This window comes from Giraffa tippelskirchi, chromosome 7 (assembly GCF_054371585.1).
Source record: "Giraffa tippelskirchi isolate mGirTip1 chromosome 7, T2T-mGirTip1v1.2.pri, whole genome shotgun sequence".
NCBI classification, from domain to species: domain Eukaryota; kingdom Metazoa; phylum Chordata; class Mammalia; order Artiodactyla; family Giraffidae; genus Giraffa; species Giraffa tippelskirchi.
The window spans coordinates 4,952,130-4,966,066 of record NC_137281.1 but is presented as its reverse complement, the minus strand read 5'-3'; positions in this window follow the sequence as shown (position 1 = coordinate 4,966,066).

Below are 13,937 nucleotides of genomic sequence, written 5' to 3'. Positions count from 1 at the left end.
AAGGGCCAGGATGCAGCCCTAACCATCAGCAGACAGGCTGTCCAAAGGCTTCCTGTACACATGCCCTTCAATGTAATTCTACCCACAAAAGGGTCAAGACCCAGTTCTATCCACCACTGTGCAGGCACAAGCCTCCAGACCAGCCTCACCCAGCAGGGTTGTTGGTTAACCGCTCAGTGGTGTCCGACTCTTTGTGACCCCATGGACTGCAGCACACCAGGCTTCCCTGTCCTTTACCATCTCCTGGAGTTTGCTCAAACTCATACCCATTGAATCGGTGATGTCATCCAACCCTCTAGCCCTCTGTCGCCCCTTTCTCCTCCTGCCCTCAATCTTTCCCAGCATCAGGGTATTTTCCAATGAGTTGGCTCTTCACATCAGGGGGCAGACACCAAAAGCAAGAAAAGAAGGGTCCCACAGCTTGCAAACCGAGTCTGCAAATACACGTGGGACACCACCCTGGGATCAGATGTCCTTTGGCCCTTGGGTCGGGAGAAGGGTGCCTGGGATATCTCCTGCAGAGGGCCACTTCTCCAAGGTCAAGAAACTTAACTACACGACCAGATAGATTAAAATACAAATAGAAATGTACACAAAACGAGGTGACAGAGGAATATGTTTCAGAGGGAGGAACAAGACAAAACCCCAGAAGAACTAAGTAATGTGGAGATAGACAGTCTACCTGAAAGAGTTGCGAGTAATGATAGTAAACATGATCAAAGAACTTGGGAGAAGAATGCACGACCTGAGAAATGAGAAGTATTTAACGAAGACCTAGAAAATGTACCAACCAACCAAACAGAACTGAATATAGTAAATGAAATGAAAAAAACCTCAGAAACTAAAATGAATCAGAACAGGCTAAATGAGGCAGAAAACACATCAGTGAGCTAGAAGAAAGAGTACTGAAAATCACCACTACTGAACAGAATAAAAAAGAATAAAACGAGGACATTTTAGGAGACCTCTGGGACAACAATCCATGAATATTTGCCCTGTAGGAGTCCCAGAAGAAGACAGGGAAGATCTTAGGAGGAGAAAACAGCTGAAACCCCTCGAATCTGGGAAAGGAAACAGTCACCCAAGTCTAAGAAACACCAAGAGCCCATATCTAAATAAAAACTTCACAGTAAGGACAAGCCAAAAATCTGTGATAGATACACCATCAAAATGCACATGAAAATACTCTCAACATCCTGAGACTGTCCACTGTGTCAGGCTCCTTGGAGCACCCATTTACCAGGTTGAATTCTGCCTAATGCATCAATCATTCAATCAAGCTAATTAGGGACTTCCGAAATGGTTCAGTGGTTAAGAATCCGCCTGTCAGTGCAGAGGATACGGGTTCCATCCTTGGTCTGAGAAGATCCCACATGCCACAGGGCAATTAGTAGCGTGTGTTGCAGCTACTGAGTCCCAGCTTTAGAGCCTGTGAGCTGAAACTACTAAGGCCTCGTACCTAGAGGCTGTGCTCCCCAACAAGAAAAGCCAACACAGCCTCTTTAGACATTACAAATTATCAACTGACTAATTTATTTAACACTTTAAAAGAGATCCCGTTTTAAACAGCCCTCGTTCACTTGCACAAGAGGCATGAGAAAAACTTTGTTTAATACAAAATAAATTGCAAAAACAATTTCTTACTCGCATTAGACTTGATTTACCTCTAGAATTATTTATACTTCCCTCTCTCCATTTTCCCACAGGACCTCTTACCCAACAAGAACACCCAATAGAATGGGTCTATACCCATTTTAGAGGGACAAGGTCACTTACACCCTATCTTGACTTGATTGCTCTAATCATTATCAATGGAAGAAATAGAGCTAAGACTTTAATTGGCTCCAATCCTCATAAAATTGTAGTATTTATTAATAAATCTCAATTTGAGAATGCATCACAAACTTCTAGAGATTTACAAATAGCCTTTCTGGAATATTTTAGAGAAATTTCATTTCATTATTCTTCTCATTATTCTTCTAACAAACTCTGCAATTTCTTCAAAAATACTGAATTTATTATCTCTCACACTGTCACATCACAACCTATACCTCAAGCTAATGTTTTCTATATAAGTTCAGTTCAGTCGCACATAGATGGGACTAAAAATGCCAAAGCCTCATTCTGGTCTCTCAAAGAATAGAAAGTCTTTTATACTAAATTTCACTCTGCTCAACAAAATGAATTATATGCTCTCATTCAGGTTATTCACCTACATTCTTATCCTATTAATACAGTTTCTGACTCCTTATATTCAGTTTTTGTATTAAGAAATATAGAAACTTCTACCATAAATTCTAATCAATCTATTATCCAGCAACTTTTCCTTGAACTACAATCTATTGTTAAGAACCGCACTTCCCCCATTTATATTACCCATATTCAAACACATTCTTGTCTTCCTGGCCCTATGGATCATGGCAATGAACAAGCTGATAAACTTGTCTCTTTTGCTACTCCTGAAGAGCAACATGCTCCATTACACAATAATGCTGGCTCATTACACCAAATTTGGAAAATTCCATACCGCCATGCTAAAGAAATCATTAATAATTGCTCTACTTGTAGAGCCCTACATCTTCGACCCATTGCACAAAACATCATTCCTCGAGGATTACAACCCACTGAACTATGGCAAATGGATGTAACTCATTGCCCTGAACTTTCTCCCTCTTCATTCTTACATATCTCAATCGATACAAATTCTTCTTTTATATAGACCTCACCTCCCCGAGGTGAAACTACAGACCAAGTTATAACCCACCTATTAACTTGCTTTACAATAATGGAACACCTAGCTGTATAAAAACAGACAATGGCCCTACCTATATTTCTCGGCAATTCAAACAGTTTTTACAATCGTTTTCTATTAAATATATTACAGGTATTCCTTGTAATCCACAAGCACAGGGCATAGTTGAACGAGCACATCACACACTGAAACTACAAATAAAAGAGTTTAAAAAGGGGGAATACACAGGAACACTTCTATCTTCCTTACCTGTTATGGTCTTTACAGACCGGGACCTGGGGACTGGAGTCGATGAAAGAAGGAGAAGAAAAGAAGGATGTGGGGCACCCAAGTCTCGAGTGAAACAAGGGCTACATTATTTGCAGAAACGCATGCTCATATATCTTCAATAAAATGATTCCTCAGCCATTAAGAATGAAATTCCATCAGTTGCAACAAAACGGAGAGTTCTGTAAGTAAAAGGTCACTGAAGGGAGTCACTGAGGGGAATCCCAGCAGGTGCTCTTTCCCACCATCTCAGTCCTGAGAACTGCGTGCCGCTCTGCTCCTTCCTGCTTTCCAGGAACTGATAAGGAACAGAGAGTCCTTGAGAAATGGCACACAAAGGAAGAAAATGCAACATATTGGATCCCTTAAAGTTGAACGTCCCCTGACAATTCCCCCTTTTTTATTTTTTTCATTATTGGGAGTGACTGTAGATACTTTTTTGTGAAAAAGACCCTGACCAATTGAGTTTGTTTAGTTTGAACAATTTTAGTTGAAAGGCATCGGTATACTACAAATATAATCATCAGGATAATTATCAGCGTTATAGCTCCAGATCCAATACTATGTGAAATGCTATGAAAACATCTTCGAGGGTCTAGCCCAGATAATTGATCACCTAGCTGTTCAGCTAAGGTTTCCAAATTGTTGGAAGAGGGTAGCCTCTTAGAGAAGGTTTCAAAGATTTCCTTTTGTAATAATTGTACATTTAAGGAAGCATTATCATGTATGTCTTGCAAACGAAATTTGATATGTTCCCAATAATAGGCACTATAGTTGAACCAAACAGGGGTATACAAAATTGAGTAGAATTCCAGTCCCATTTTAGTATAACCTGTTTTTGTAAATCTATTAATTGATCTCTGACCCATTGGATGGCTGTTTTAATTTCCTGTATTTCATCTTGAACTTCCTCATTTATCCTAGCCTGAGTGGTCCACATAGTATGAGCATCTTTGGTCCAATTTTGAATAAAGTTCTGTGTTTGAATTGAGGTTTGTAAAGCAATGCCTGTGACAGCCGCAGTAGTGCAATTGACGATTAATCCCAAGATGCCAAGAATTAACCATCCAATGAATCGTTTAGATCGTCGAAGTACTTTAGTAAGTAGCTGGGAGGCAAGTCCCCCTTCCCAGGGATGTTGGAGATCTACTGGCAACCATAGATTACATCGAGATTGAAGAATGAAAAGGGATTCGTTTTTCAAAGAAACAGAGGAATTAAGACAAGTATACAATTTGCAATCTATACAAGTCACAGAACATAAAGTCTTATTAAACTGCAAGTTCCCTATAGCTATAACAAAAGCGAAACACAAGCTTGTATGAAATATCAATGATTATAACGAAAGGAATAGTTACTATGACTATGACTATGGCTGGTCCCCACGAAATATCCAGTCCAAGTTCCAAGTTCTTCGGTGCTCATGGCAAGTTTTCAGAGTCCTATTGTTCAGGCCCAATCCGTTTATGGAGTACGATTCGAGGGTGAGGGGGTGCCATTCCACCGACAAGCCAGCCAAGAAGTCCTTTGTCATGGTAATGTTCCATCGGAGTATTAGTAACCTTCTATGCTACTTGAGTGGCATAATCACATACAGTGCTGCTGGTATCATCTGAGCAGTTAGACAACCACATACCATGGGGTCCCCAATCAACAATGGTGTAATTGGCCACAAACATTAATTTCCCTGATTTAGCTTGACATCTGTCCCAATGAACAGGAGTATATTTAAAGTTCTTATCTGTAAACCCTTTGCATAATGATTTTTGTCCTTTTCCTAGAGTTTCAGTAGTGTTGACATGGTTCTCATAGAAAGAAAGGGCAGTAAACAGTCCAAGCAATGTCTGAAAGTTCTTCTTTGTAGGCAGGAAAAAAGCCCATGTTTGTCGGCTAAAGTTGATGCATAATTCTGTCGGACCTATGCATAGAGGAAGGACTTCATACCCTAAAGAAATATTAATTAGCCTCCCTTCTTCCTCAGGATGAAAGGGTCCCTCCAAGCTCCAAGTAGGAGGAATATGTACTGAGTCATTGGTGGATACGATTGGTCCTTTATCTGTCCATTCTACAACCTGCAGTAAAGGGGGGTTGGGCATATACACACAGTAAGTATGATTAATTAATTCAGCTTGAGCAGGGAAGCAAAAGCAAGAAAAGCAAGCATAGCAACAAAAATATTTTCTGGATTCTGAGGCATTCTCTGTTGAGAAAACAGATTTTCAGCTTGATGAGTAACAGTTTTTATTTGTCCCCAAGTAGGGAGATCATGAGGTCAATGACGTCGAAGACAGCGCTCATTGGAGACTTTTAGAGCCGCCATGGCTGATATTGGAATTTTTTCCTCTAGGGGGTTTTGTCTTTTCACCTTTATTTTGAACACCGGAGGCTCCCCTGGGGTGGATCTTCCGAAGAGGAAGCCAATTGAGTTCGTTGGATCCATCTGGAGAAATACAAGCATACCCGTTTCCCTGTAACATTAATTTCCCAGATTTCCATTGATTAGTTAGCCTGTCTTGATACCAAATGGGCAGAGGAAGAGAGGTATCCTTCAACTCCTCAACATGTTTTTCTGCTTGGGTCAAGATATCTCCTTGTGGTAAGTTTAAAAAAACATAAAAACAAATAAGCTGTATTAACAATAGTTATAGGATTAGAGAGGATATAGTGTTGAGATCTAGTAAAATCTACTCTGGATAAGGAAGATAAAAATGTTCCTGTGTATTCCCCCTTTTTAAATTGTTTTATTTGCAATTTCCGTGTGTGATGTGCTCATTCAACTATGCCCTGTGCTTGTGTATTGTAAGGAATGCCCGTAATATGTTTAATAGAAAAAGATTGTAAAAATTGTTTGAATTGCTTAGAAGTATAGGCAGGGGCATTGTTTGTTTTTATCGAGTTGGGAGTTCCCATTATTGCAAAACAAGCTAATAGAACGGTTATAACGTGCCATGTAGCCTCACTCTGAAGAGGTGTGGCCCACATAAAAGAAGAATTTGTGTCGATACAGACATGTAGGAAAGAAGAAGGAGAAAGTTCAGGGCAATGAGTTACATCCATTTGCCATAATTCATTGGGTTGTAATCCTCGAGGATTAACACCCTGTGTAATGGGTCGAAGATGTAGGCGTCTATAAGTAGAGCAATTATTAATGATTTCTTTAGCATGGTGGTATGGAATTTTTTAAATTTGGTGTAAGGAGCCAGCATTATCGTGCAATACAGCATGTTGTTCCTCAGGAGTAGCAAAAGAACAAGTTTATCAGCTTGTTCATTACTATGAGTCATAGTGCTGGGAAGGCAGGAATGTGTTCGAATATGGGTAATATAAATGGGGGAAGTGCAGTCCCTAATGAGAGACTGTAGTTCGAGAAAAAGTTGTTGAATAATAGGCTGATTAGAATTTATAATAGAGGTTTCTATATTTCCTAATATAAAAACTGAATATAAGGAATCAGAGACCACATTAATAGGGTAAGGATGTAGGTGAATAACTTGAATAAGAGTATATAAATCGTTTTGATGAGCAGAATGAAATTTAGTGTAAAAGACTTTATATTTTTGAGAGACTAGAATGAGGCTTTGGCGTTTTTTGTCCCATCTCTATAGAAAACATCAGCTCCAGGGATAGGTTGTGATGTGACAATGCAGGAGATAATAAATTCAGTATTTTTGAAGAAATTCCAGAGTTTGTTAGAAGGATAATGAAATGAAATTTCTCTAAAATATTCCAGAAAGGCTATTTGGAAATCGGTAGAAGTTTGTAGTGCATTTTCGAATTGAGATTTATTAATAGGTATTACAATTTTATGAGGATCGGAGCCAATTAGAGTCTTAGTTTTATTTCTCCCATTGATAATTATTAGAGCAATCAAATCAAGATAGGGTGTAAGTGAACTTGTCTCTGTAAAATGGGTATAGATCCATTCTATTGGGTGTTCTTGTTGGGCAAGAAGTCCCGTGGGGGAATAGAGAGAAGGGAGTATAAACAACTCTACAGGTATTTCAAGTCTAATACGAGTAAGAAACTGTTCCTGCAATTTATTTTGTATTAAACGAGGGCTATTTAAATCGGAATCTCCTTTCAAAGTATTAAATACATTAGTCAGTTGAGACTTTCCAATGCCTAAAGAGGGTCTAATCCGGTTTATATCGCCTAAAAGTTTTTGAAAATCATTCAAGGTTGATAATTTATCAACATGAATTTGTGTTAGTTGGGGAGTAATACGTTGTCTATTAACAACAGATCCTAAGTAGTGGTAAGGTGTAGAGGTTTGAATCTTTTCAGGGGGAATGATTAATCCAGAGTCTTTCAAGCATTGTTGAGCTATGTCAAACATACGTTGAGTTTCTAAAACAGATGGAGCTGAAAACAATATATCATCCATATAATGAATAACAAAAAAGTTTGGAAATTGTTTTCTCATAGGTTCAAGGGCTGTGGCTACATACTATTGACATATGGTGGGAGAATTCATCATTCCTTGAGGTAATACAGTCCATTGATATCATTTATGGGGCCTGATATACTAGGATAAGGAAGAGGGAAAGAAAATCTCTCTTGGTCTAGAGGGTGTAAAGGTATGGTCAAAAAGCAATCCTGTAAATATATAATAATAATATGCCAGTTTTGAGGGATAGTGGTAGGTGATGGAATTCCTGGTTGCAATGCACCCATAGGTTTCATAGATGAATTAAATTTTCTAAGGTCTGTTAAGAGATGCCAGTTGCCAGATTTCTTTTTTATACAAAAATGGGAGAATTCTCAGGGGGATAAAATTCCTCAATATGTTTTAATTTCAATTGTGTATCGTAAGTTCTTTAGTAGCCTCTTATTTCTCTTTTGTAAGGGGCCATTGCTCTGTCCAAATAGGCTTGTCATTTTTCCAAGTAATTTCAATAATTGCATTACTTGTTAAGTGAGCAGTGGCCCATACAGAAAATGTGGAATATATATTTGAGTTTGCCATCACATAATTAAATCTCTTCCTATTAAATTAAGGGGTGTATCTATCACATAAGGTCGTAATGTTGCAGGCTGGCCTTTTGGTCCCTCACATGGATGTATTTGGACACTTTGGTAAACCTCTTGTACTTTGGTTTGAGAAACTCCTGCAATTTGGCAAGAAATTCTCTGTATAGGCCAAGATTTGAGCCATAAATGTTTGGAAATAATAGTAATATTGGATCCAGTATCAAGAAGACCGGAAAATGTTTTGCCATTAATTTTGATATGTATATTTGGTCATGCATATTTAGATACTATTGATGTCCATAAGGATTGTTTTTGATCTGTACTGCCAAATCCACCTGTCCAGATGCCATTAGAGGAGTTAACAGACATGTTAGGTAAAAGAAGTAGTTGGGCAATTTTGTCCCCCTTTTTGAATTGCCATAGTATCTGAGATGACATCATAATTTGAATTTCTCCCTTATAATCTGAATCAATTATTCCAGAGTGAATAGTAATTCTTTCAGAAGTCAGACTAGATGGGTCAAGAAAGAGGCCAAAGGTTTGTAGGGGTAGAAAGAGTATCCGCCTCATTAGTTTAAGCCGGACCTTATATACTTCTCAACTAGCTGCTGAGAATAGATAAAAAGAATACCTCAATGTTGTAACAGTTCTATTAGGCCCTTTCCCAAGACTTACATCCTGAGATAACCTTGGTACAACATTAGGCAGAGAGAACAGGTTCCAGACATTGTCTCTGGGCAGGATATACTGTTGCTGTGTAATCAGGGGTACAATTCTTGAGACATAGGTTCCCAGGCAAGATGTGTTACAATTATAATCATTAACAGAGAGCCTAAGAAAAGCATTTCCATGAGTAAGACATTGTGCTGTGTAATCATTAGTTCTGGACCTAAAGAAACATCAGTTCTCCGGCAAGATGCATTGTTGCACAAGGCTTAAGGAAAGCATGAGTGAGAATGTTTGCCTCCTCCTTACAGGGCCTTGGACAGCCTGCCTAGGCTTTAACTGTTTCATTTCCTCCTGCTTTCAGAAGAATATGGTTGCCAGGGAAAGGGGTGGAGAAATCGTCCTGTAACTTCTTCCTGCTGGGAAGCAGCATAGACCCTAAATTGTTGAGGCAATATATTCTCCTTATCCTCATATTGAGGGTCTCTGATCCAGGGGCCCTGAGTAATAGCTAGAGGAGGCCGTGGAAACTGCAGGATTATGAATAATCACTTGTAACTTAAATGCCTAAGCCACTTAGATACAAAGTTCATTATATAGTTAGATATAAAAAGCAGACAGCAAGAACAAGATGACTACAATTATTACAGTCAATACAGTTTTCCCCCAAGGAGGGCTTTATATTTGAGCTTCTAAAGCATCAAATTGCCCTCTACCGGTTAACATTTCAAAAGCAATTTGGTTTGGGAGGAGTGCCAGCTCAAGCATGAGAATTGGCACGATCTCTGGCCACATCCTGAAACCACACTGTCCACTGAAGATATTCTCCTGGTTTAAGAAGAGCCCTTATCAAAAGTCACCAATCATAAGGAACAAAATTTCCAACAGAAGATGCCATAGCGTTTAAAAGTTCCATAGTAAAAGGCGAATGAGGGCCATACATAGTTACGGCTTTTTTCATTTGGTGCATGTGAGAAAAATCAATGACTTCATATTGAGGTATTACTTGCCCTTGGGCGTTAGTATTTGTCAAAACAGGAAAAGCAGAGAAACCATCGGCCTCAGAGATGTGAGACTGCAAAGCCAGTCACTCAGAAAGCCTTCATCGTGAAGGAGAATGAGTGGATAGTACTTTATCATAAATACGAGTGCGTGCTAAAGGCTCATCATTGTCATCAAGAAAAGTATTGTCACCCTTAGTGTCAAAAAGAGCCTCAGAAGAATCATCGTGAGGGTCATCTTGTTCTTGAATTGAGGGGACTTTCGGTTTTGTGCCCGTTGCAAGAGGAGGAGGAGGAGCATTTAGGGCAGGGCTGGTGGGAAAATTTTGAAATATTTTATGTTGTTCTAATTGAGCCTTTTGGAAAGTCGCATCATCTAATTCATATTCATGTAACAAGTATTGTACCCATTGTCGAATATCGGGGGTGTGTGTGGGGGGGCCAGAATTACCTTGAAATGGCAGAATCACAGCTTTAATAAGAGCCCATAAGGGCCAGAAATCTATTGGAATATTTTTTCCCTGGCTTGAGGCTCATTTAACATTCTCTTTAATCTGGTTCCAAATTTCTAAATTGAAACTGCCTTCGCCGGGGAACCAGGGATTATATTCAACCACTGTTTGAAGATTAAGCCTCTATTCACTGACTTGAAACCAGAAGTCCTTCAACTTTAAACAAAAGATGAGGTAAAGTAGAAAAGTGGTGGGGCTTTCCAGCCATTGGTCCCATATCCTCGCACTTACCGACCTCCATAGGTCCACAGTCACTCCGTCCGCTTGCCAAGGGCGTTCTCCAGGTCCCTGTTCCCGCGCCACTTGTTATAGTCTTTACAGACTGGGACCTGGGGACTGGAGTCAACGAAAAGAAGGCGAAGACAAGAAGGACGTGGGGGACCCAAATCTTGAGTGAAACAGGGGTACTTTATTTGCAGAAATGCATGCCTATATATCTTCAATAAAATGATTGCTCAGCCATTAAGAATGAAATCCCATCAGTTGCAACAAAACGGATAGTCGCGTAAGTAAAAGGTCACTGAAGGGAGTCACTGAGGGAAATCCAGGCAGGTGCTCTTTCCCACGATCTCAGTCCTGAGAACTGCGCGCCGCTCTGCTCGTTCCTGTATTCCAGGAACTGATAAGGAACAGAGCGTCCTTGAGAAACAGCACACAAAGGAAAAAATGCAATATATTGGATCCCTTAAAGTTGAACGTCCCCTGACACTTATCCAGAGCAGACTTCACCAGTTGCAATGCAATATATTCTTTAATCCTGTAACTATTGTGAATACAGCTTTATTTCTTTTAAATTGTTTAAACTTACCACAAGGAAATATTTTGACAAAAGCAGAAAAACATTTCGATGCATTGAAGGATACCTCCCTTCCTCTGCCCATTTGGTATCAAGACGCATTGACTAAACAGTGGAAATCTGGAAAATTAATATTACAGGGAAAGAGGTTTGCTTGTATTTCTCCAGATGGACCCAACGAAATCAGTTGGTTCCCTTTCGGAAGATGTGCCCCTGGGGAGCCACCGGCATTCAATATAGAGAAGAAACGCAGAAATCCCAGGAGGACGACTTTCTAGTAGAAGCCATGGCGGCTTTAAAAATTTCGAAGAAACGCTGCATTTGAGGTTATCGACCTTATGATCTCCCCTCTTGGGGACAGGTAAAAACCCTTACTAATCAAGCTGAAAATCTAGTTTCTCAACAGGGAGTGCCTCAGAATCCAGAAAATATTTTTGTCGCTATGTTTGCTTTTGCTTCCCCTGCTCAGGCTGACTTGATTAATCACACTTGTTGGGCTTATATACCTAACCCCTCTTTATTGTATGTTGTAGAATGGACAGATATAGGACCGGTCATATCCACTAATGACTCAGTACATATGCCTCCTCCTTGGAGCTTGGAGGGGCCCTCTCATAATGAGGAAGAAGGAAGACTAATTAACATTTCTCTAGGCTGGGTGTTCATTGGAAGGACTGATGTTGAAGCTGGAACTCCAATACTTTGGCCACCTCATGCGAAGAGTTGACTCATTGGAAAAGACCCTAATGCTGGGTAGGATTGGGGGCAGGAGGAGAAGGGGATGACAGAAGATGAGATGGTTGGATGGCATCACTGACTCGATGGACATGAGTTTGGGTAGACTCCTGGAGCTGGTGATGGACAGAGAGGCCTGGCATGCTGCAATTCATGGGGTCGCAAAGAGTCGGACACGACTGAGCGACTGAACTGAACTGAACTGATGAAATTCTTCCTTTATGCATGGGCCCCACAGAATTATGTATTAATGTTAGTCAACAAACGTGGGCTTTCGTCCTGCCTCCAAAAAAGAATTTCGGCACATTGTTTAGACTGTTTACTGCCCTGTCCTTTTATGAGAACCATGCCAATACTACAAAAACTCGTGGAAAAGGACAAAAGTTGGAATGTAAGGGGTTTACTTATAAGGATTTTAAATATACTCCTGTTTATTGAGATAGATGTCAAGCTAAATGAGGGTAATTAATGTTTGTGGCCAATTACACCATTGTTGATTGGGGACGCTACTGTATGTGGTTATCTAACTGCTCAGATGATATTAACAGTACTATGTGTGATTATGTTACTCAGGTAACATGGAAGACTACCAACAGTTTGATGGAAAACTTTCATGACAAAGGACATCTTGGCTGGCTTGACAGTGGAATGGCACCTCCTTGCCCTCAAATCGTCCTGAATAAATGAATTAGGTCTGAACAATGGGACATCTGGAAACTTGCTACAAGTACTAAAAAAACTGGAACTTGGACTGGATATTTCACAGGGACCAGTCATAGTCACTATTCCTTCCATTATTATCATTCATATTTCATACAAGCTTCTCTTCCCCTTCCTTTTGTTATAGCCATAGGAAACTTACAATTTAATAAGATGTTACATTCTGTGACTTGTATAGATTGCAAATTGTATACTTGTCTTAATTCCTCTATTTCTCTAAAAAACAAATCACTTTTGATTCTTTGATCTCGACATGGTCTGTGGTTGCCAGTAGATCTCCAACCACCCTGGAAAGACAGTCCCATAGCAAGACTTGTCTCCCAGTTACTCACTAAATTACTCTGACGATCTCAGCGATTCATTGGATGGTTGATTCTTGGCATTTTGGGGTTAATAGCCATTTGCACCACTGCTGCTGTCACAGACATTGCTTTACAAACTTCAATTCAAGCACAAAGCTTTATTCAAAACTGGACTAAGGATGCTCATACTATATGGGTCACTCAGGTTCAGACAGATGAAAAAGTTCAAGATAAAATTCAGGAATTAAAAGCAGCCATCCAATGGGATGGAGATCAATTAATAGATTTACAAAAACAAGTATCATTAAATTGTGATTGGAATTGTACTCAATTTTGTATCACTCCTCTTCGGTTCAACCATAGTGCTTACAAGTGGGAACAATCAATTTTCATTTGTAAGATATACATAATAATGCTTTCTTAAATGTACAATTGTTGCAAAAGGAAATCCTTGAAACTTTCTCGAAGAGTCTACTCACTTCCAACAATTTGGAAACCTTAGCTGAACAGCTAGCTGATCAATTATCTGGGCTAGACCCTCGAAGATGGTTTCAAGGCATTACACATAGTATTGGATCTGGAACTTTAACACTGATAATTATCCTTGTGATTATATTTGTAATATACCAATGCCTTTCAAGTAAAATTGTTCAAACTAAACAAACTCAATTGGTCAGGGCCTTTTTCACAAAAGTATCTACAGTCACCCCCAATTACGAAAAAATTAAAAAGGGGGAATTCTCAGGGGACGTTCAACTTTAAGGGATCCAACATGCTATTTTCCTCTTTTGTGTGCCGTTTCTCAAGGACTCTCTATTCCTTATCAGTTCCTGGAAAAAAGGAATGAGCAGAGCTGCACGCGGTTCTCAGGATTGAGATCCTGAGAGAAGGCCCCTGCTTGGGTTCCCTTCAGTGACCTTTTACTTAAAGGTAATCTATCCAGTTATGTCCCTCTTACTCAGGATATGGAATGCTTTCTGGCCCTCTGAGGATTGTTATTTGCTTGGCTTTGTTTTTTATCTTTTTTTTTTTTTTATATACTGCCTAAAGCTGCCTCGTATGAAGATATATAGACATGCGTTTCTCAAGTAAAGCACCCTTGTTTCACTCAAGACTTTGGTTCCCTGCATCCTTCTTCTCGTCGACTCCAGTCCCCAGGTCCTGGTCTACAAAGACCATGACAGCTGTGTCTTCAATTTCCACAAATAAGAGTGA